Source organism: Eleutherodactylus coqui, chromosome 1, assembly GCF_035609145.1.
Source record: "Eleutherodactylus coqui strain aEleCoq1 chromosome 1, aEleCoq1.hap1, whole genome shotgun sequence".
Taxonomy (NCBI): Eukaryota; Metazoa; Chordata; class Amphibia; order Anura; family Eleutherodactylidae; genus Eleutherodactylus; species Eleutherodactylus coqui.
The window spans coordinates 52,668,728-52,690,075 of NC_089837.1; the positions used below are offsets into that span (position 1 = coordinate 52,668,728).

General features: G+C 49.9%; 1 long non-coding RNA gene across 2 annotated transcripts in view; it reads right to left on the reverse strand.

The window, feature by feature from the left end:
- Positions 1 to 20,187, reverse strand: part of LOC136621008 (uncharacterized) — a 52,078-nt gene extending 31,891 nt beyond the window's left edge. For both annotated transcript variants that reach the window (XR_010791207.1, XR_010791206.1), the window contains exon 1: positions 19,914 to 20,187. This is a non-coding gene — a long non-coding RNA (uncharacterized lncRNA). The remainder of the gene's footprint in view (positions 1 to 19,913) is intronic.
- Positions 20,188 to 21,348: the final 1,161 nt, after the last annotated feature.

A 21,348-nucleotide genomic window follows, 5' to 3' on the forward strand; every position in this document is an offset into this window, starting at 1 on the left:
TGAAAGTATGAAGAAGGATGCAATCGGCCAGTATCAAAGGGGTGGAGCTACATGATGTAAAAGCACGTAATGGGTCATCCCTCTCTTGTCCACAAAGGAGGGGGTGAGAATCTTGAGCAGTTAGTAAAAGTTTTTTGGTTCCTCAAATTTGATGAGACATTGCAGGCAGGATCAGATTAATAATGAATTTGCTTAAAGGGGTTGTCCTGCGCCGAAACCGTTTTTTTTTTTTTCAACCCCCCCCCCCGTTCGGCGCGAGACAACCCCGATGCAGGGACTTAAAAAAAAAACAGCACAGCGCTTACCTGAATCCCCGCGCTCCGGTGACTTCTATACTTACCGGTGAAGATGGCCGCCGGGATCTTCTTCCTCCGTGGACCGCAGCTCTTCTGTGCGGTCCATTGCCGATTCCAGCCTCCTGATTGGCTGGAATCGGCACGTGACGGGGCGGAGCTACACGGAGCCGGCATCCTGCACGAGAGGCTCCATTGAAGAAAGCAGAAGACCCGGACTGCGCAAGCACGGCTAATTTGGCCATCGGAGGCCGAAAATTAGTCGGCACCATGGAGACGAGGGCGCCAGCAACGGAGCAGGTAAGTATAAAACTTTTGATAACTTCTGTATGGCTCATAATTAATGCACAATGTACATTACAAAGTGCATTAATATGGCCATACAGAAGTGTATAGACCCACTTGCTGCCGCGGGACAACCCCTTTAAAGAATATCACAATTCAAATATTAATAGGTGTTTGTAGATTATTCTGCCCCAATGTAACTCATGTCTCTGTTATTGGCGCTAACATCTTACAGGCCTTATCTGTATCCATCAAATCTTTTTCCAATGTTGTACTACTTTGAACCCGGCTACTCTTCTTCCAATTGAGTATCCTGGTTCAAAGGGGGGAGGAGGAAGGCATAGGTGATCTAGGTATTGCAGATCAGCTATTTTTAAATTTTTTGCAACAACATTCTGATCTATTTGAAATAAAATATCAGCCTGATTTTCTAGCATTGATGCAACAAGAAAATTTGAGTTTTAAAAAAGGTTACTGAAACCCCTTGTTAACAATACATATTTTGAGCCTTTTGTAGATGATCCCAGGGTGATTGACGACTCCACACCGGATATGCAGTGGTCACACAACAAGATGTCCTAAAAGCAGAATGCCTCCGCATGTCTCAACACAAGAAGCAGAACTCAAGGCCCTCACTGAGGAGTGTATAGTGGCAGAAGGTAAGACGGCAAACATTTACACTGATTCCCGGTATGCATTTGGCATAGCTCATGATTACGGCCCAATATGGAAGGCCAAACATTTTTTTACCTCAGCAGGACAACCAATTAAGAGTGGTGCAGCGGTGCAAAGTCTCATGGAGGCCCTACTACTACTTGACAAAGTGGAGAGCTCACACCAATTCCTACACCGGAGAAGCAAGAGGGAACGCCATCACAGACCACACAGCAAAGGCAGCTGCCCTCAAGCCATGGAAGAAAAGAAGAATTTGACAAAAACCTTGGACATTGACTAAACTTTGGACATTGACTAAAACTTTGAACATTGATAAAAAACTTTGGACTTTGATATGCTAAGGACTTAACAGTTACAAGCCAGCAAGGAAGAAAAGGAAAAATGGACTAAAAAGGGAGCAGCAGAAACAGGATGGCGTATGGCGAACAGTCAACAGAACTTGCCTACCACGATCCTTGTGCCCCATGATGGCCCAGCTGATGCACGGAAAGACGCACTTATCGAAGCAGCAATGATGTTGGCGCTCGAACGAGACAGGGGGGCTCCTGGGTTTTCTGTAGCTGCTGCATCATTTGTCCAATTTTGCATGATCTATGCCGTAGGCAACAGGGCAGAAGTAAATTTGCCACATAACACTTGCTGGGGCCACTCTACCCATTTCAGGGATTGCAAATTGACTACATTCAGCTCCCACTTGTTGGGAAGCATGAATATGTGCTTGTTGTTGTTGATGTCTTTTCAGGTTGGAGACCTACCCTGTTACCAAAGTAAATAAGCAGGTAACCACACAGAAGCTCATGAATGAGATAATCTGCAAATACGGGGTACCGGAAGTGATTGAGTCAAACAAAGGTACACACTTCACAGGTGAAATAATGCAACACATCATGTCTGCTTTGGGTATATCCAAGGCCTTTCACACACTTTACCATCCACAGAGTAGTGGGAAAGTAGATACAAAGGCAATGGAGGAAATGGGCAAATCTTGAATTGAATGTCTTCTATTAGTTTTTTTTCTCAGGAGGGTACATACCACAGTAGATGAGTTTGGGGAATGATTCTCTTGTTAATTTTGTCATAGGTCTCTCCAAGGAATTCTCAATAACGCATTCTGCAGTCTCTGCACAATCTGTCACAATCTGAAACCAGGTGACAGGGTCTATGTGAAAAAGTTTGAGAGAGAAACCCTGTTTGAAGGTCCCTACCAGGTGTTGCTTACCACACCAACTGCATTTAAGCTTGAAGGAAAAACAGCCCACTTGGATCCACACTTCGCACTGCAAGAAGGCACTGGGTCCCGGAGCACAGAACTCATGATCCTGCATATCCTTTATATGCCTATAATACAACAGAGCAATGTACCCCCTTATGGATCTGTCTCAACAGAAACAGCGGTGACCACTCTAGTCTCCTAGCCATTAGAATACAATAGCATGTGTGTTGTAGATCCCTTCTGTGTCTATTAGGTCTTCGCGTTTAGTTAGTTAGGATTAGTCGTCGGGGAAGGGATTAGCCCTTGAACAGCTGACCAACAGTGGTAGGTAGGGCATAGATCATAAGCTAGAAATAGGGAAAGCGAACCTTACCCCGTCCTGTAGAAGTTATAAAGGTATTGTTTCTTTTCAGACATTTTCTAGGGAAGATTGAGAAGGTACAGGTCCATAACAATGGAAGAATCTGTCTCAAAATGGACGTTAGATACAAGATGGAGTATTATAAGATGTGAATAAACTTGTGTGTGTGTTAAAACAATAATTCAAAGCAGAAATAAGCTGGGGGGAGGAGGTGCGGTGCAGTGTCTCATGATTTGTTTCTTTCTGTTCTTTCCGAGAACCATATCTGGACGCCCGATGTGCAACTGTTATCAGTAGAAGCTCCCCCACACCTTGAGGTTTGGACAAGGAACTGACTGTACTGACAAGACACTACGACCGTCTAAATCACAAGGGAGGACCAGATTACGCTGGATAAACAGAAACTTGAAGGACATTTCATAGACACTCTCACGCTATGCGGTTGCTGAACAATGTATATCTCATAATCTGTGTCTAACCCAATGAGATTTATGCTGTGACTAACAAGACATTCGTTTCCTGTATAGAAATCTATAAAAAGGTGAAGAAACGCTCAGTACGTGTCGCCTCCCTGCAGAGAGAGCCACTTGTTACCTGCTGTGGCAATTCTCTACATATCTGAGGAAACTAATAACTGTCTCAGTGTTTAGTTCTTGGTTTCCAGGGTGCACCCTGATACAGGGCTAATTTGGACCTCTTGACCTGAAAGGTTATGTGACCGGGAGCGGACCTTAACATCAACCAAAATTTATTCAGCTCTTTTTTAGGGACTACTTAAAAGGTTCTGCCAAGAAACTCCTTTTCTAGCTTTTCGGTTACTACAGTCAGACACCTTAGTGCCGACACTGTTTTGGGGCAGGAATTTTAAAACCGTTGCGAAAACCTACTAACAACAAGTCTATTTTTGACCTATCAGGATACCTATTTAGGAATGGCACCATCTTGGCCAGATTCACCAGCATCATTCCTTTTTTCAAAACTTGCTTGTCCCTTTCCTTTCCCCTTTCTACTGCACTTTGTCCCTCCATGCGACATTGCATTACAATGGGAGCAAACATGTTTAAATCTGCAGCTCGCCCTCATTAAATTGCCAACAAAAACCCAATTTCTCCCTTCCTGACTGCCCAAATTGGCTTCCTGCCTGCAAACTAGTGGCTGAGCCTGAAGACCCAACTCCCCCCTGAGAGGGCTGTCCTTACCGCAATGGGGCCATCACCCTGAGCCAGGGCCCAGTGTCCTTCTGGTCCCATCTAACAGAAGGGCGAACCGCCTTCTGCTGCCTAAATTGCTTGTCATATTGCAGCTAAGTCAGACCCCTGTAAACTCTATAAGCCTCCCCAATTGAATCCAAGTAACAAAAAAGCCTGGAACTATTTTCTGGCGCTTTTTCCACAATTACACTTGCTAATATTGTGAACACCTGCAGCCAGTTTGTAAACGGCTGCGGTATTAAATGCCACCTGCGCTTCTCTTCCTTCCTATATTCAGTCCTTTTCCTTTTTGTCCATATATTTTCCCTCACCTCTTTTTTCAAATGAGCTCCTAAAGACCCCTCAAAGCAAACATAAACTTCACTTTTTGCTCTATCATCCAGATGGACCCCCATCTCCATCTTTTTCCATCAGAACCTTGACCGCTAAACACGCCGCCTGCTGCACTCCTGTCAACCCAGCCGAGCTTCCATATGGAATGCTCTCCCTGCTAAATGACATCATTGATGGTACGGTCCATGCCGAAATGGGCGACGGAGCCGGTCCTACCTCCTGCCTCTGCAAAAATTGCCACATACAACCCCATCAATGCTCTAAAGTCGCTATCTGCGCCGTGTGCATCCACAAATACTCCTTCGTCCCACACATTACCCCTAAAACTATCCCCAGCAGGCACTACCTAGCTATCTAAATTAGATGGACAAGCCATAGAGGTTATCTCATCGGGCTGCGTAGGGTCTGTGGACCAACCAGCTGCTCCTCATCCACGAACCGTCCCCTCTGAACCTCTGAATCCAGATGGCAACTGCTCCACTGGACTCCCAGTCTCTCCAACGATCTACTTCTCCACAATGCAAACCACTGTCCTCCCTCCACTTCCATCCAACTTCCGGATCTCCAGAAAACCTGGACCACCATCTTCTCGTGGCCCATATCCGTGACGGGGCTGCTCACTGACCGGTTAATCGCCAGGTGAGCAGCTCCTCATGCTTCCTCCACTCCCTACCAAAAGTCTGGTACTAGGCACTGCCCCTTTTTGAGAGCAATGCCTAGCGCTGGCAGGATTCCTCCCGGGCCTGCTCTCCCCCCTGGCGGGTGGTGTGGAGAGAGCTAGCCCTTAGGAACCTGTGAAGGGCTCCCCAAATCGCACTGGCACATTGGCTCGTGCTTGGCGCTAAGTCTCACTAGCGCACGTACCCTCCGCGACCTCTTCTGCCTCACTTCATAGCCAGCATCCCTGTCCGCTCCAGACAGTCCAGACCCCGCTCCACTGCCCGGATCTTCTCTATCACTGCGTCCATCTTCAGGTGAGTTGAAATTCCTTTCCAGGCTCTTCCTTCTCCTCTCTTCTTCTGCGCTGTCCTGCTGCACATCCTGCTTCTTCTTCCAACTGCTACTCTGCTGCTGGATGTAGCTCCTCCTTTTTCCCCTGACACTTTCTTCTTCCTCTCTTTCTCCCACTCCCCCCCCTACCTGCTTCCCCTCCTTCTTGTTAACCCCTTCATCCCTGTTAACCCTGTCATGCATTGCCTACTCTTACAGTCCTGCAGGCCTTTGATCCGGCTCATCTAACTGCTTGTGGACCAAGCTGAAGAATGTTTAAACATTTTAATCAGAAAAATCTGGAAAAAATAGTCAAAAAGATAAGCTCAGGCAAAAAGAAAGGGAGTTGTTAACCAAAACGAGAGCGGTGGAGGAAAAGCATATTGGACAACTGCAAGAGAAGGAGAATGTTTTTCTGTAGAACAGGAAACATTAAAGCAGAAGATGAGTGAGAAACATGTTAAGAAGTTCCGGAAGAAGATGTTATGAAGGTTGTTAAGACAGTGCTAGATGGTGAGGGGGTGCTCAGTTTTGTAGAAAATGAAGAAAGTTGTAGAGAGAGCCTGACACGTAGAGATCCATGAGCATTGAGCTTTGACTCCGAAGGGTTAGGTCTAGAGATGAGCGAACGTACTCGTCCGAGCTTGATACTCGTTCGAGTATTAGCGTGTTCGGGATGCTCGTTACTCGTAACGAGTACCACGCGATGTTCGGGTTACTTTCACTTTCATCTCTGAGACGTTAGCACGCTTTTCTGGCCAATAGAAAGACAGGGAAGGCATTACAACTTCCCCCTGCGACGTTCAAGCCCTATACCACCCCCCTGCAGTGAGTGGCTGGGGAGATCAGGTGTCACCCGAGTATAAAAATCGGCCCCTCCCGCGGCTCGCCTCAGATGCGTTATGACATAGCTGAGGGACAGTGGTATCGTGTTGGAGCTGCTGTAGGGAGAGTGTTAGGAGTTAGTGTAGGCTTCAAGAACCCCAACGGTCCTTCTTAGGGCCACATCTAACCGTGTGCAGTAGTGTGGAGGCTGCTTTTAGCAGTATTGCACTTTTTTTTTTTTTTGGTATATCGGCCGTGCAGAGCATTGCGCCCTGCAGTAATACTCCAGGGACAGAATTGTGTAGGCAGGGCCAGAAGACATATATTATAGATTGAATATACGCAGTGGTCCTTTTCAAAAAAATATTGGGAAAAAATCTATTTGGCCTGCCTGTCACTGTGCTCAGTGTTCTGGGTCCGTGTCTGCTGGGGGTAGTAGTTCTCCAAAATCATACGCAGCCAGCTAAGTGTTACAGCAGGCTTGCGCCAAATTATTTCCTGGCTCTGAAATCACCGCTCTGCTGCAGTTAATAACAGTCCAACACTGCAGTTCCGTGACACACTCCAGGGACAGAATTGTGTAGGCAGGGCCAGAAGACATATATTATAGATTGAATATACGCAGTGGTCCTTTTCAAAAAAATATTGGAAAAAAATCTATTTGGCCTGCCTGTCACTGTGCTCAGTGTTCTGGGTCCGTGTCTGCTGGGGGCAGTAGTTCTCCAAAATCATACGCAGCCAGCTAAGTGTTACAGCAGGCTTGCGCCAAATTATTTCCTGGCTCTGAAATCACCGCTCTGTTGCAGTTAATAACAGTGCAACACTGCAGTTCCGTGACACACTCCAGGGACAGAATTGTGTAGGCAGGGCCAGAAGACATATATTATAGATTGAATATAGGCAGTGGTCCTTTTCAAAAAAATATTGGAAAAAAATCTATTTGGCCTGCCTGTCACTGTGCTCAGTGTTCTGGGTCCGTGTCTGCTGGGGGTAGTAGTTCTCCAAAATAATACGCAGCCAGCTAAGTGTTACAGCAGGCTTGCGCCAAATTTTTTCCTGGCTCTGAAATCACCGCTCTGTTGCAGTTAATAACAGTGCAATACTGCAGTTCCATGACACACTCCAGGGACAGAATTGTGTAGGCAGGGCCAGAAGACATATATTATAGATTGAATATACGCAGTGGTCCTTTTCAAAAAAATATTGGAAAAAAATCTATTTGGCCTGCCTGTCACTGTGCTCAGTGTTCTGGGTCCGTGTCTGCTGGGGGTATTAGTTCTCCAAATAAATACGCAGCCAGCTAAGTGTTACAGCAGGCTTGCGCCAAATTATTTCCTGGCGTTCCGTAAGCGAACTCAGCCTCCAACCACAGGCCAATAAGCGGCACATTTAATTACAGCGTTGTGTTTCTGAATTCCTGGTAATACAGCATGCTGAGGGGTAGGGGTAGGCCTAGAGGACGTGGGCGCGGCTGAGGACGCGGAGGCCCTAGTCCGGGTGTGGGCACAGGCCGAGCTCCTGATCCAGGTGTATCGCAGCCGACTGCTGCGGGATTAGGAGAGAGGCACGTTTCTGGCGTCCCCATATTCATAGCACATTTAATGGGTCCACGCGGTAGACCTTTATTAGAAAATGAGCAGTGTGAGCAGGTCCTGTCGTGGATGGCAGAAAGTGCTTCCAGCAACCTATCGTCCACCCAGAGTTCTGCGCCGTCCACTGCTGCAACTCAGAATCCTCTGGCTGCTGCTCCTCCTTCCTCCCAGCCTCCTCACTCCATGAAAATGAGACATTCTGAGGAGCGGGCAGACTCCCAGGAACTGTTCTCGGGCCCCTGCTCAGATTGGGCAGCAGTGGTTCCTCTCCCACCAGAGGAGTTTATAGTGACTGATGCCCAACCATTGCAAAGTTCCCGGGGTCCGGGGGATGAGGCTGGGGACTTCCGGCAACTGTCTCAAGACCTTTCAGTGGGTGAGGAGGCCGATGACGATGAGACACAGTTGTCTATCAGTGAGGTAGTAGTAAGGGCAGTAAGTCCGAGGGAGGAGCGCACAGAGGATTTGGAGGAAGAGCAGCTGGACGATGAGGTGACTGACCCCACCTGGTTTGCTAAGCCTACTGAGGACAGGTCTTCAGAGGGGGAGGCAAGGGCAGCAGCAGGGCAGGTTGCAAGAGGCAGTGCGGTGGCCAGGGGTAGAGGCAGGGCCAGACCGAATAATCCACCAACTGTTTCCCAAAGCGCCCCCTCGCGCCATGCCACCCTGCAGAGGCCGAGGTGCTCAAAGGTCTGGCAGTTTTTCACTGAGAGTGCAGACGACCGACGAACAGTGGTGTGCAACCTTTGTCGTGCCAAGATCAGCCGGGGAGCCACCACCACCAGCCTCACCACCACCAGCATGCGCAGACATATGATGGCCAAGCACCCCACAAGGTGGGACGAAGGCCGTTCACCGCCTCCGGTTTGCACCGCTGCCTCTCCCCCTGTACCCCAACCTGCCACTGAGATCCAACCCCGCTCTGAGGACACAGGCACTACCGTCTCCTGGCCTGCACCCACACCCTCACCTCCGCTGTCCTCGGCCCCATCCACCAATGTCTCTCAGCGCACCGTCCAGCCGTCGCTAGCGCAAGTACGCCGCCACACACCCGCACGCTCAAGCGTTAAACGTGCACGTAGCCAAATTTATCAGCCTGGAGATGCTGCCGTATAGGGTTGTGGAAACGGAGTCCTTCAAAAGTATGATGGTGGCGGCGGCCCCGCGCTACTCAGTTCCCAGTCGCCACTACTTTTCCCGATGTGCTGTCCCAGCCCTGCACGACCACGTCTCCCGCAACATTGTACGCGCCCTCACCATTGCAGTTACTGCCAAGGTCCACTTAACAACGGACACGTGGACAAGCACAGGCGGGCAGGGCCACTATATCTCCCTGATGGCACATTGGGTGAATTTAGTGGAGGCTGGGACAGAGTCAGAGCCTGGGACCGCTCATGTCCTAACCACCCCCAGAATTGCGGGCCACAGCTCGGTGGTGGTATCTGCGGCGGTGTATGCTTCCTCCACTAAACCACCCTCCTCCTCCTCCTCCTCCTCCAACGCAACCTCTGTCTCTCAATCAAGATGTGTCAGCAGCAGCACGTCGCCAGCAGTTGGTGTCGCGCGGCGTGGCAGCACAGCGGTGGGCAAGCGTCAGAAGGCCGTGCTGAAACTACTCAGCTTAGGAGATAAGAGGCACACGGCACACGAACTGCTGCAGGGTCTGACAGAGCAGACCGAGAGCTTGCGCCGCTGAGCCTCCAACCGAGCATGGTCGTGTGTGACAACGGCCGTAACCTGGTGGCGGCTCTGCAGCTCGGCAGCCTCACGCACGTGCCATGCCTGGCCCACGTCTTTAATTTGGTGGTTCAGCGCTTTCTGAAAAGCTACCCACGCTTGTCAGACCTGCTCGGAAAGGTGCGCCGGCTCTGCGCACATTTCCGCAAGTCCCACACAGACGCTGCCACCCTGCGCACCCTGCAACATCGGTTTAATCTGCCAGTGCACTGACTGCTGAGCGACGTGCCCACACGGTGGAACTCTACGCTCCACATGTTGGCCAGGCTCTATGAGCAGCGTAGAGCTATAGTGGAATACCAACTCCAACATGGGCGGCGCAGTGGGAGTCAGTCTCCTCAATTATTTTCAGAAGAGTGGGACTGGTTGGCAGACATCTGCCAGGTCCTTGGAAAGTTTGAGGAGTCTACCCAGGTGGTGAGCGGCGATGCTGCAATCATTAACGTCACCATTCCTCTGCTATGCCTCTTGAGAAGTTCCCTGCAAAGCATAAAGGCAGACGCTTTGCACTCGGAAACAGAGCCGGGGGAAGACAGTATGTTGCTGGATAGTCAGAGCACCCTCCTGTCTATATCTCAGCGCGGTGAGGAGGAGGAGGAGGAGGAGGAGGAGGAGGAAGTTGAGGAGGAGGGGGAAGAGACAGCTTGGCCCACTGGTGAGGATACACATGCTGCTGGCCTGTCATCCTTTCAGCGTGTATGGCCTGAGGAGGAGGAGGATCCTGAAAGTGATCTTCCTAGTGAGGACAGCCATGTGTTGCGTACAGGTACCCTGGCACACATGGCTGACTTCATGTTAGGATGCCTTTCTCGTGACCCTCGTGTTACACGCATTCTGGCCACTACGGATTACTGGGTGTACACACTGCTCGACCCACGGTATAAGGAGAACCTTTCCACTCTCATACCCGAAAAGGAAAGGGGTTCGAGAGTGTTGCTATACCGCAGGACCATGGCGGACAAACTGATGGTAAAATTCCCATACGACAGCGCTAGTGGCCGAAGGCGCAGTTCCGAGGGCCAGGTAGCAGGGGAGGCGCGGAGATCAGGCAGCATGTACAGCACAGGCAGGGCAACACTCTTTAAGGCCCTTGACTGCTTTATGGCTCCCCAGCAAGACTGTGTCACCGCTCCCCAGTCACGGCTGAGTCGGCGGGAGCACTGTAAAAGGATGGTGAGGGAGTACGTAGCCGATCGCACGACCGTCCTCCGTGACGCCTCTGCCCCCTACAACTACTGGGTGTCAAAGCTGGACACGTGGCCTGAACTCGCGCTGTATGCCCTGGAGGTGCTTGCTTGTCCTGCGGTTAGCGTCTTGTCAGAGAGGGTGTTTAGTGCGGCTGCGGGAATCATCACAGATAAGCGTACCCGCCTGTCAACCGACAGTGCAGACAGGCTAACACTCATCAAGATGAACAAAGCCTGGATTTCCCCAGACTTCTCTTCTCCACCAGCGGACAGCAGCGATACCTAAGCAATACGTAGGCTGCACCCGCGGATGGAAGCATCGTTCTGTATCCCCATCAAAAACGGGGACCTTTTCGCTTCATCAATCTGTGTATAATATTCCTCCTCCTCCTCCTCCTGCTCCTCCTCCTCCTGAAACCTCACATAATCACGCCGAACGGGCAATTTTTCTTAGGCCCACAAGGCTCAGTCATATAATTTTTCTAAACAATTTTTATACGTTTCAATGCTCATTAAAGCGTTGAAACTTTCACCTCAACCAATTTTTATTTTAACTGGGCTGCCTCCAGGCCTAGTTACCAATTAAGCCACATTAACCAAAGCGATTAATGGGTTTCACCTGCCCTCTTGGTTGGCCATGGCCAATTTTTCTGATGTACATTAGTACTGTTGATACAGCAATTTTTGTGGGCCCTCGCCTACAGTGTAATCAAATTAATTTTTAGCCCACCTGCATTACAGCTGACGTTACATCAGCTGTGTTGGGCACTGCAATGGGATATTTTTATGTACCGCTGGTGGGTTCCAGGGAGCCACCCATGCTGTGGGTCCACAGGGAGTTGTAAATGCATCTGTTTCCACTTCTAAAGAACCCCAGTCTGACTGGGGCATGCAGTGTGGGCCGAAGCCCACCTGCATTAAATATGACATTACTACCTCAGCTGTGATGGGCAATGCAATGGGATATTGTTATGTACCGCCGGTGGCTTCCTGGCACCCACCCATGCTGTGGGTCCACAGGGAGTTGTAAATGCATCTGTGTCCACTTCTAAAGAACCACAGTCTGATTGGGCATGCAGTGTGGGCCAAAGCCCACCTGCATTAAACATGACATTACTACCTCAGCTGTGATGGGCAATGCAATGGGATATTTTTATGTACCGCCGGTGGGTTCCAGGGAGCCACCCATGCTGTGGGTCCACAGGGAGTTGTAAATGCATCTGTTTCCACTTCTAAAGAACCCCAGTCTGACTGGGGCATGCAGTGTGGGCCGAAGCCCACCTGCATTTCATCTGACGTTAGCTCTGCTGTCCAGGGCACTGCAATGGGATACATTTATGTACAGCGGGTGGGTTCCAGGGAGCCAACCATGCTGTGGGTGCACTCGGAATTCCCATTGCGGAGTTGTACCTGCCTGTGACTATTTATAAAAAAACGCGGTCTGACTGGGGCATGCAGACACCTTGACAGAATGGTGTGTGGCACATAGGTTCCCCATTGCTATGCCCACGTGTGCAGCTCCAGATGGAGGTGGCACAGGATTGGATTTCTCATTGCTTCTGTACAGCATTGTGGACTATCGCCCTGCCCCTTTTAAAGAGGGTCCCTGCCTAGCCGTGCCAACCCTCTGCAGTGTGTGCCTGCGTTTCCTCTGGCAGACGCACTTATAAATAGACATGAGTGTGGCGTGGCATGAGGGCAGCTGAAGGCTGCGCAGGGACAATTTGGTGTGCACTGTGGACACTGGGTCGCGCAGGGGGGGGGGTTGGGCAGCATGTAACCCAGGAGAAGTGGCAGCGGAGTGTCATGCAGGCAGTGATTGTGCTTTGTTGGAGGTAGTGTGGTGCTTAGCTAAGGTATCCATTGCTAATGAGGGCTTTTCAGAAGTAAAAGTTGTTGGGGGGGGCACTCTTGCCGCTATTGTGGCTTAATAGTGGGACCTGTGAACTTGAGATGCAGCACAATATGTAGCCCCTCGCCTGCCCTATCCGTTGCTGTGTCGTTCCCATCACTTTCTTGAATTGCCCCGATTTTCACAAATAAAAAACCTTAGCGAGCATCGGCGATATACAAAAATGCTCGGGTCGCCCATTGACTTCAATGGGGTTCGTTACTCGAAACGAACCCTCGACCATCGCGAAAAGTTCGTCTCGAGTAACGAGCACCCGAGCATTTTGGTGCTCGCTCATCTCTAGTTAGGTCTTGTAATAAGGCCTATGGGGTGGGGATATATAGCAAGGGGTGGGGATATATGGCAAGAGGGGTGGAGATATATGGCAAGGCATACACAGAATGGCCTGCAAGGACAGCTGTATGGTTGTGACTGGAGGAGTTAAAACCTCCAGACACACTGAGCACTGGGCCTGCTGCTGCTGCTGATCGAGGCTAGAAGCTACAATCCTGACAGGGGTTTATAGCCCCTAGAATGACACCCTGCTTGGGTAACAAATGTGATGGATTTTGTGTTTTGAGGCCCTAGACCAGTGATGGCGAACCTTTTAGAGACCGAGTGCCCAAACTGCAATTCAAAACCCACTTATTTATTGTAAATTGCCAACATGTCAGGGGGCGGGGCTTATCACGACATATGATTTTTACCTCCGTCATTCTTAAAAGGACAAGGCTGTTTCAAAATAGACAGGGTGTAGATTTTGACTTCTTTTGGATGCGGAATTACTGTGGAATTTGCCACGGAAATTTCCACTGAGGACATTCTACAGCATTTCCACTTTGTGTAAACAGCAGTGATATTGACTCCCCCCAGAGTGGCCCCAGCAGTAAGGGTGTCCCCCCCCGAGAGCAGCCCCAGCGCTAATAGTGACCCCAGCAGAGCGGCTTTGGTGGTTATAGTGACCCCGCACAGCGGCCCCAGCGGTAATAGTGACACTGCACCGTGGCCACAGTCTAATAGTGACATCCCACAGTGGCCCCCCAGTAGTAATAGTGACACCACACAGTGGTATGAGTGGTAATAGGGACATCCCACAGTCGCGCCAGTAGTAATAGTGACATCCCACAGTGGCCCCAGTAGTAATAGTGACATCCCACATCAGCCCAGTAGTAATAGTGACATCCCACAGCGGCCCCAGCGGTAATAGTGACACCCCACAGCATCCCAAGTAGTAATAGTGACATCCCACAGTAGCCAGTAGTAATAGTGACATCCCACAGTGGCCCCCAGTAGTAATAGCGACATCCCAAAGTGGCCCATGTGGTAATAGTGCCCCCCTCTGAGACCCAAATTCCCCTCCTCCCAGCTCCTCTGCTTGGCGCTGTTTCTGCCACTGATCCCACTGATCACAGGAGCACACTGACGTGCTACTGGACACCTCCTCCCCTCCCCTGCTCTTGCGGAACCCCCACAGTGCCCACAGTGTACCCCCCCAATGACCCCCCCACAGTGCCCCTACCACAGTGTCCCCCTCCAGTGAGCCCCCCACAGTGTCCCCCCAATAATACCCCCCCACAATGACCCCCTCAGTGCCCCCACCACACACATTCCCCTTCACAGTGTCACCCCCCACAGTGCACCCCCACATTGCCCCCACCACAGTGTCACCCCCACAGTGCACCCCCACAATGACACCCACACACAGTGCACCCCCGACAGTGCCCCTACCACAGTGTTCCCCTCCAGTGAGCTCCCCACAGTGTCCCCCAAATAATGACCCCCCCCACAATGACCCCTCTCAGTGCGCCCCACACAGTGCCCCCTCAACAGTGCTCCCCCCACAGTGCCCCAGCCCACAGTAACCCCCGCAGTGCCCCCACCACATACATGTCCCTCCACAGTGTCACCCCCCACCACAGTTACCCCCTCCACAGTGTCACCCCCCACAATGCCCTCTCACAGTGCCCCCACCACAAACTCCACAGCAGCAAGTCTATGTGACAGCTCCCCCAACCCACATGAAGTCTTTGTGACAGCACCCCCAACAGCGACAAGTCTATGTGACAGCACCCCCAACAGCGACAAGTCTGTGTGACAGCACCCCTAACAGCGACAAGTCTGTGTGACAGCACCGCCAACAGCGGCAAGTCTATGTGACAGCACCGCCAACAGCGGCAAGTCTATGTGACAGCACCGCCAACAGCGGCAAGTCTATGTGACAGCACCGCCAACAGCGGCAAGTCTATGTGACAGCACCGCCAACAGCGACAAGTCTATGTGACAGCACACACAACAGCGACAAGTCTATGTGACAGCCCACCCAACAGCGACAAGTCTATGTGACAGCACCCAACAGCGACAAGTCTATGTGACAGCACCCAACAGCGACAAGTATATGTGACAACACCTCCACCCCCGCTAGAAGTCTATGTGACAGCACCCAACAGCGACAAGTCTATGTGACAGCACCATTACCTCCGCAAGAAGTCTATGTGACAGCACCCAACAGCGACAAGTCTATGTGACAGCACCATCACCTCCGCAAGAAGTCTATGTGACAGCACCCAACAGCGACAAGTCTATGTGACAGCACCCCCACCCCGCAAGTAGTCTATGTGACAGAACCCCCAGAGACAGTACCAGTGACAGCCCGCCCCGCCTCCCAACCCAGGACCCCAGTGACAGAACCCACAACCCCCCAACCCTAGACCAGCGACAGCCCTCCCCCCACACCACTCACATGTGCATACACCCCCCCCCCACACCACTGACATGTGCATACACCCATACAGCCTCCCCCCCACACCACTGACATGTGCATGCACCCTCCCCCCCACACCACTGACATGTGCACACACCCACACCCCCCCCCTCACCACTGACATGTGCACACACCCGAACCCCCCCTCACCACGGACATGTGCACACACCCGCACTCTCCCCCTCACCACTGACATGTGCACACACCCGCACCCCCCCTCACCACTGACATGTGCACACACCTGCACCCCCCTCACCACTGACATGTGCACACACCCGCATCCCCCCCTCACCACTGACATGTGCACACACCTGCATCCCCCCCCTCACCACTGACATGTGCACACACCCGCATCCCCCCCCACCACTAACATGTGCACACACCCGCATCCTCCCCCCCCCCCCTCACCACTGACATGTGCACACACCCGGCGTCCCCTGCAGGCAGACTAAAGCAGCTCACGATCCCAGCAGAAGAAGTTCTGCTGCGCATGCGCAGAGCGGAAGAGACGCGTCCCCCTTGCCGACAAGACCTGGAGCCGGGCCAACAAGAAGAGGAGAAGACTTTTCGTATCCTAGGAAGACCGGAGAAGCAACACAGGGGGGAACACCCCTAAGGCTGGATTCAGACGAACGTATATCGGCTCGGTTTTCACGCCGAGCCGATATACGTTGTCCTCATCTGCAGGTGGGGGGGGGGGGATGGAAGAGCCAGGAGCAGGAACTGAGCTCCCGCCCCCTCTATGCCTCCTCTCCACCCCTCTGTGCTATTTGCAATGAAAGGAGGTGGGATGGGGGCAGAGCTAAATTCCCCAAATTAGCCCCGCCCCACCCCGCCTCTCCCCATTGCAAATAGTGCAGAGGGGCGGAGAGGAGGCAGAGAGGGGGCGGGAGCTCAGAGCACTGCTCCTGGCTCTTCCATCCCCCGCTCCACCTCTGCAGATGAGGATGAAGTATATCGGCTCGGTGTGAAAACCGAGCCGATATACGTTCGTGTGAATCCAGCCTAAAGGTAAGTGAATAACTTCTGTTTGCCTAATTTACAATGCACGATGTATATTACAAAGTGCATTGTATTGGGCAAACAGAAGTAATGACATGAATTGTTTATGGCCGGACAACCCCTTTAAGTACCTGCAATGATGGCACAAGCGGTTTAGCTCAGCACTGAAGGCTAGGCTATATACTATTCCTGAAGGCCCTGGGAGGATTTAATGAGCGGCGAAGCTCTATAGTAGAGGGTGATGGTCCTGTGATTATGGATTTTTAGGTGAGCTTTAATAGGCAAGGAAACACTGGGATCTGTAGTTCTCTCCTCCCGTACATTCTAACTTTCCATTATAATAGCCTGGAAATGCTGAGAGTTGTAATTCTTTTACACTTTCTCCCTGTAATGTCTTCTAATATTACACAGTGACAGCATTGACATGCATGGACTTGTAGTCCCATCTCTTATATTCTTCCCCCCGTGATTTCATCTGTTAACACAAACTGTCCTGGACATGCTGGAAGTTGCAGTTTTTTCCCTCCCTTATAAGGGACCAGCTGGGGGTTGGAGGTAATTGGGACACACACCCCAGTCAAGCTAAGATTGCCTACAACTGTTCTACATCATCACCATAGGTGTTCCCATTAACCCTTTATCTGCTCTAGACCACCAGTGTTTTCTATTAAACCTTTTCTTACCTTATGCCACCTGAAATGTCGTCACCAACCCTCTTCAGTGTTTCAGAAACCTCTGGTAGGTCTCCGCTCTGCAGCAGGAAAATGCAAGTGCATGGAATCTTGTGAATTCCTGTTCAAATGTTGCTGAAAAAATATGCAGCGTAAATTGACCTACGGTGCGGATTTTAAGTCCTTGGTGTATCAAATTTTGATGCAGATTCTCAGTGCGGATAGCAACTCTTTAAATGAGGAGGTGAAATGAGTGTGGTACATGTGGAAGACCCCATATTGGTTTCAGTGGGAAATGTATTATACATTTTTGCCCCTTGTAGTAGCGCTCTAGGGAAATTTCCCGCCCGCAGTAGGACACTCAGTGAATTGCTTATAATCAGGGTCCTTCTAACATAAGCATAGTTTTTCAATGTGGATGACCCCCATTAAAGAATTTCCACACCATATACACGGTGGTATTGATAAGAAAAGTTCCAGAGCTCCTTTATTTTACCCCTTCCGGCCAATCACATACTTATGGTACATAGCAGTGGTCTCTAACCTTTAGTTTCTAGGAAATGCTGGAAGTTGTAGTTTGCCCATAACTGAAATGCCACAAATTGGAGACCACTTGCACACACTGACAATATGCTATAAATGTTTGTGATGGATAAGCCCTCTAAGTAAAATGGCCGTTAAAAAATTTTTTCTAAAATTTTCTCCAGAAAACCCAAAATGTAGAGAAATTGAAAATGTACAGTGAATTTATAATTTCTAAACTAGTTAATAATTACTTATTGCATAAATTATATGCGTTGTGGACATTTTTTTCAAGTCAGAGAGATAATGAGGGTGAAAAGTCAAGAGGAGTGGAATGAGGTTACAGGTTAAATAACTTCTATTTTCTATAACCCACGAATAGTAGCCAATAAGTGTATTTAGTGTTTAGTTCATTCATGAGCAAGATGTCTTCATTTTCCCTAGTGAATGATTGACATTAGTACCAAGAATACTGCCAAGCATTCCCTAGAGGGCGAGGTAAGATTTCTATCTCACGAACAAGAACTCAGTGCAAACTATAATACAGGATTTGTTTTTTATATAGAGATGAGCAAGCACCAAAATGCTCGGATGCTCGAGCCGAACTTTTTTGTAATGCTCAACAGCTTGTTTTGAGTAATGAATCCCATTAAAGTCAATGGGAGACTCGAGCATTTATCAAAGTGACCCATGCTCTGCATAGGGAAGGGTGTGTCATTCACTTAAAAAAAAAAAACATCAGGAAATAATGAAAACACCACAAAAATGGATAGGGAAAAGCAGGGGTGGAATGCATGGATTCATCTGAGGCTCCCAGGTTGCCCTTATAAGCCAAATTGTGGGCAAGAGCCTGGTGGTCACCCCCCAAACAATTTAGTTGGGCCAGACCATAATCAGCAAGGCACACGCGCTGGCACATCTTAGCTAAGCACCACACTAGGTGGAATGAAGGCCAATCATCGCCGGCGGGTGACACCACTGCCTCTTCTTCTGTGTTACATGCTGGTATTGCTGTCCTATCCCCCTGAGGACGCAGGCAGGAGCCTGTGCCCACAGAGTACTGGGCACTCTGGGCACACCCCTTCACCTACTCAGTAGTCCACAGCATACTGAAATTTTTCCCAGCACCTCGTCCAGCTGTCCCCATCCCAAACAGGGTAAGGCGCACCCTTTCGCCTACTCAGTAGGCCACAGCGTACTGAAAATTTTCCCAGCGCAGCATTCAGCTGTCCTCATGCCACATGGTTGCTTGATAGCCACACCACCTTCATGTCTATTTATAAGTGCGTATTGGATGAGGAGGAACAGGAGACACACACTGCAGAATGTTGGCAGGGCCTGGCAGCGACAATCTTTGAAATTGTGGGCGATAGCACACAATGCTGATGAGAATTGCTGATAAATTAACGTATGATCATAATTCCAATCCCATGCCACCTCCGTCACAAAATTTCATGAGCCACAAATGTGGGCATAAAGGGGACTCAGATGCCAGTACTTCTACACATCTCCACAATTCAACAACCCATTCTAAAACAAAAGATTTTTTTTTACCCAGAGTGCAGGTGAACCCCTGAAAGATTTGTTTACCAAGAGTATAGGTGAACCCTTGAAAGATTTGTTTACCAAGAGTATAGGTGAGCCACTAAAAGGTTCCGCCGGGCCGAAGAAAGAAGATCCGGCCGCGAAGAAGGGGAGACACGCATCGCCCGGAGCAGGTGAGTTTATTCTTATTTTTAGGCATCATGTCCGCGGGGCAGGAGGGACCCGCTACGGATTCTACATATAGAATCCGCGGCGGGCCTGATTTTCCCCGTGGACATGAGGCCTATAACCTTAATCTTTAGAAGGTACCTCAAAACGCGTTATTATAGAGCTTTTGAATAGTGTTAAACCCAACTCCAATGTATGATTGAACAATATTTTTGCCTCAAATCATTAGGTATTGCTGTTGGCCATTTTCCTGGATCATCATATTTTATGTCGAAACAGTAGTAGATATTGCAGTACAAGTTGATGAAGTGTCAATTAGATAATTAAGCTTAATAAGCTGCTCTCTGAAAACATCATATTGATTTTCTTCATCACGATCAGGCCTGACATCTTCATTTATTTTTATTAACGAGCACCTCAACGGGACTCTCTGGAGTTTAATATTTAGAGGTGTCCCAGGCTCTGATTACTACGGAGGATAAGGTAGAAGATCTCCAGAGTTTGCTAAGCTACAGGGAGAGGGTCTTACAGCCTTCCCCAGCCGCTCAGAACACCCAGCATAGCAGGAAGCCAGGGGCTAGATGTTGGGGGAAGCTGAGAAGACTGCAAAAGAAAAAGCTTAAAACAAGCTGGATAAGAGAGGCGGCTTACCGTGGGAGAAACGGAACCTCCTGTCCGGGCACTGACATCAGGCATAGGTAGGGAGGCTAGAGGTAGTGTCCGTGATCCCCTGCTCTGCACTGAAACCCGGGGAGCACTGAGGGCGGTCACTACAGAGAAGTGCTGCTGCCGGCAAACTCACTCAAAGCAAGTGAGCTTCACACAGCAGTGAGGCTGACAGGAGGGAGACCAGAGCTGACTGCTGTAAGGGAGAGCAAGGGAAACACATGAAGTGCACTGCCATTAAGATCTGCAAAGCAGGCTTGTTAAGACAAGCTACGACGTTCCACGCCACCTCCCCCTTTCTCACAGAAGTGTGCTGAGAAGCACTGGGTCTATTACTCTCAGGACCCTGAGAGCAGACACAATCACAGCATTTACAGAGGAGTCAGCAGCTAGGAGAGAGAAGTTAAAAAGAAAACAGTGAATAAAAGAGAGAAAATCATAAAGATTAAAACAAGAGGAGGAATAGGCTGGACAAACTGCTTATTTTATAACAAGGTGCAGGTTCACATTGGAGAACACCAGTAACCTCAGATCAGATACCTCTAAAACTGCTTCAGGCGACACGGGTGACCATATGGCCCCAATGTAGCCGCACTGAAGCTGGGTGCTAAGTAGAGGAACTCAGCCTAAGAAGACCCTTGATTCTCTCCACTGCCCCTTCTCACCAATCTACTGATATCTTTAACAATCCTCCGAAACCATGCGCACCATCCAGGCAAAGCAATGGAAGTGCGATCAATCTCAGACAACGTCCAAACGATCTTCAAGATTGACGTTGCCATCGGCCGCTTCTGACGAGTCCTCTCGTTCATCGACGGAAGGTACTCCAACCGCCCAGACCTCAACACCTACGGGCCCAAGCAACTCAGAAGCTATCACAGCCTCAATATCCGATTCTCTCTTGCCCCAAATACAACTTATGCTAAAGAGAACCTCTGATGACATTACATCCAAACTCACTAAAGAGATCCGAGACCTCGGCTACCGTACAGCAGCACTGGAGGACCGGATGGACAATGCAATGACGGTCCTCGAGTCCCATGAAAAAGAGATAGAGCAGCTCCACGACGAAATCTTAACCCTCCACGACAAATTAGAAGATGCCGAAAATAGAGCCCATAGGGACAATCTGCGGATCCGTGGCCTCCCGGAATCCATTCAAGACCTCCAATCTACCACAACGGCTCTGTTTCAAGAACTTTGCCCCAATATACCTATAGAAAGGCTGGAAATGGACCAGGTCCATAGGTCATTGCGAAGCCCGCAAACCAGGAGGCCCCCCAAGGGATATAGTTCTTAAAATGCATTACCACCGCATTAAAGAACAACTTCTCCGAGCAACGCGTTCCACATCCGGACCGAGCTCCTTCAACACTAGCAAAAAGAAGAGCCCTCAAACCCTACTTGGAGATTCTTCAAC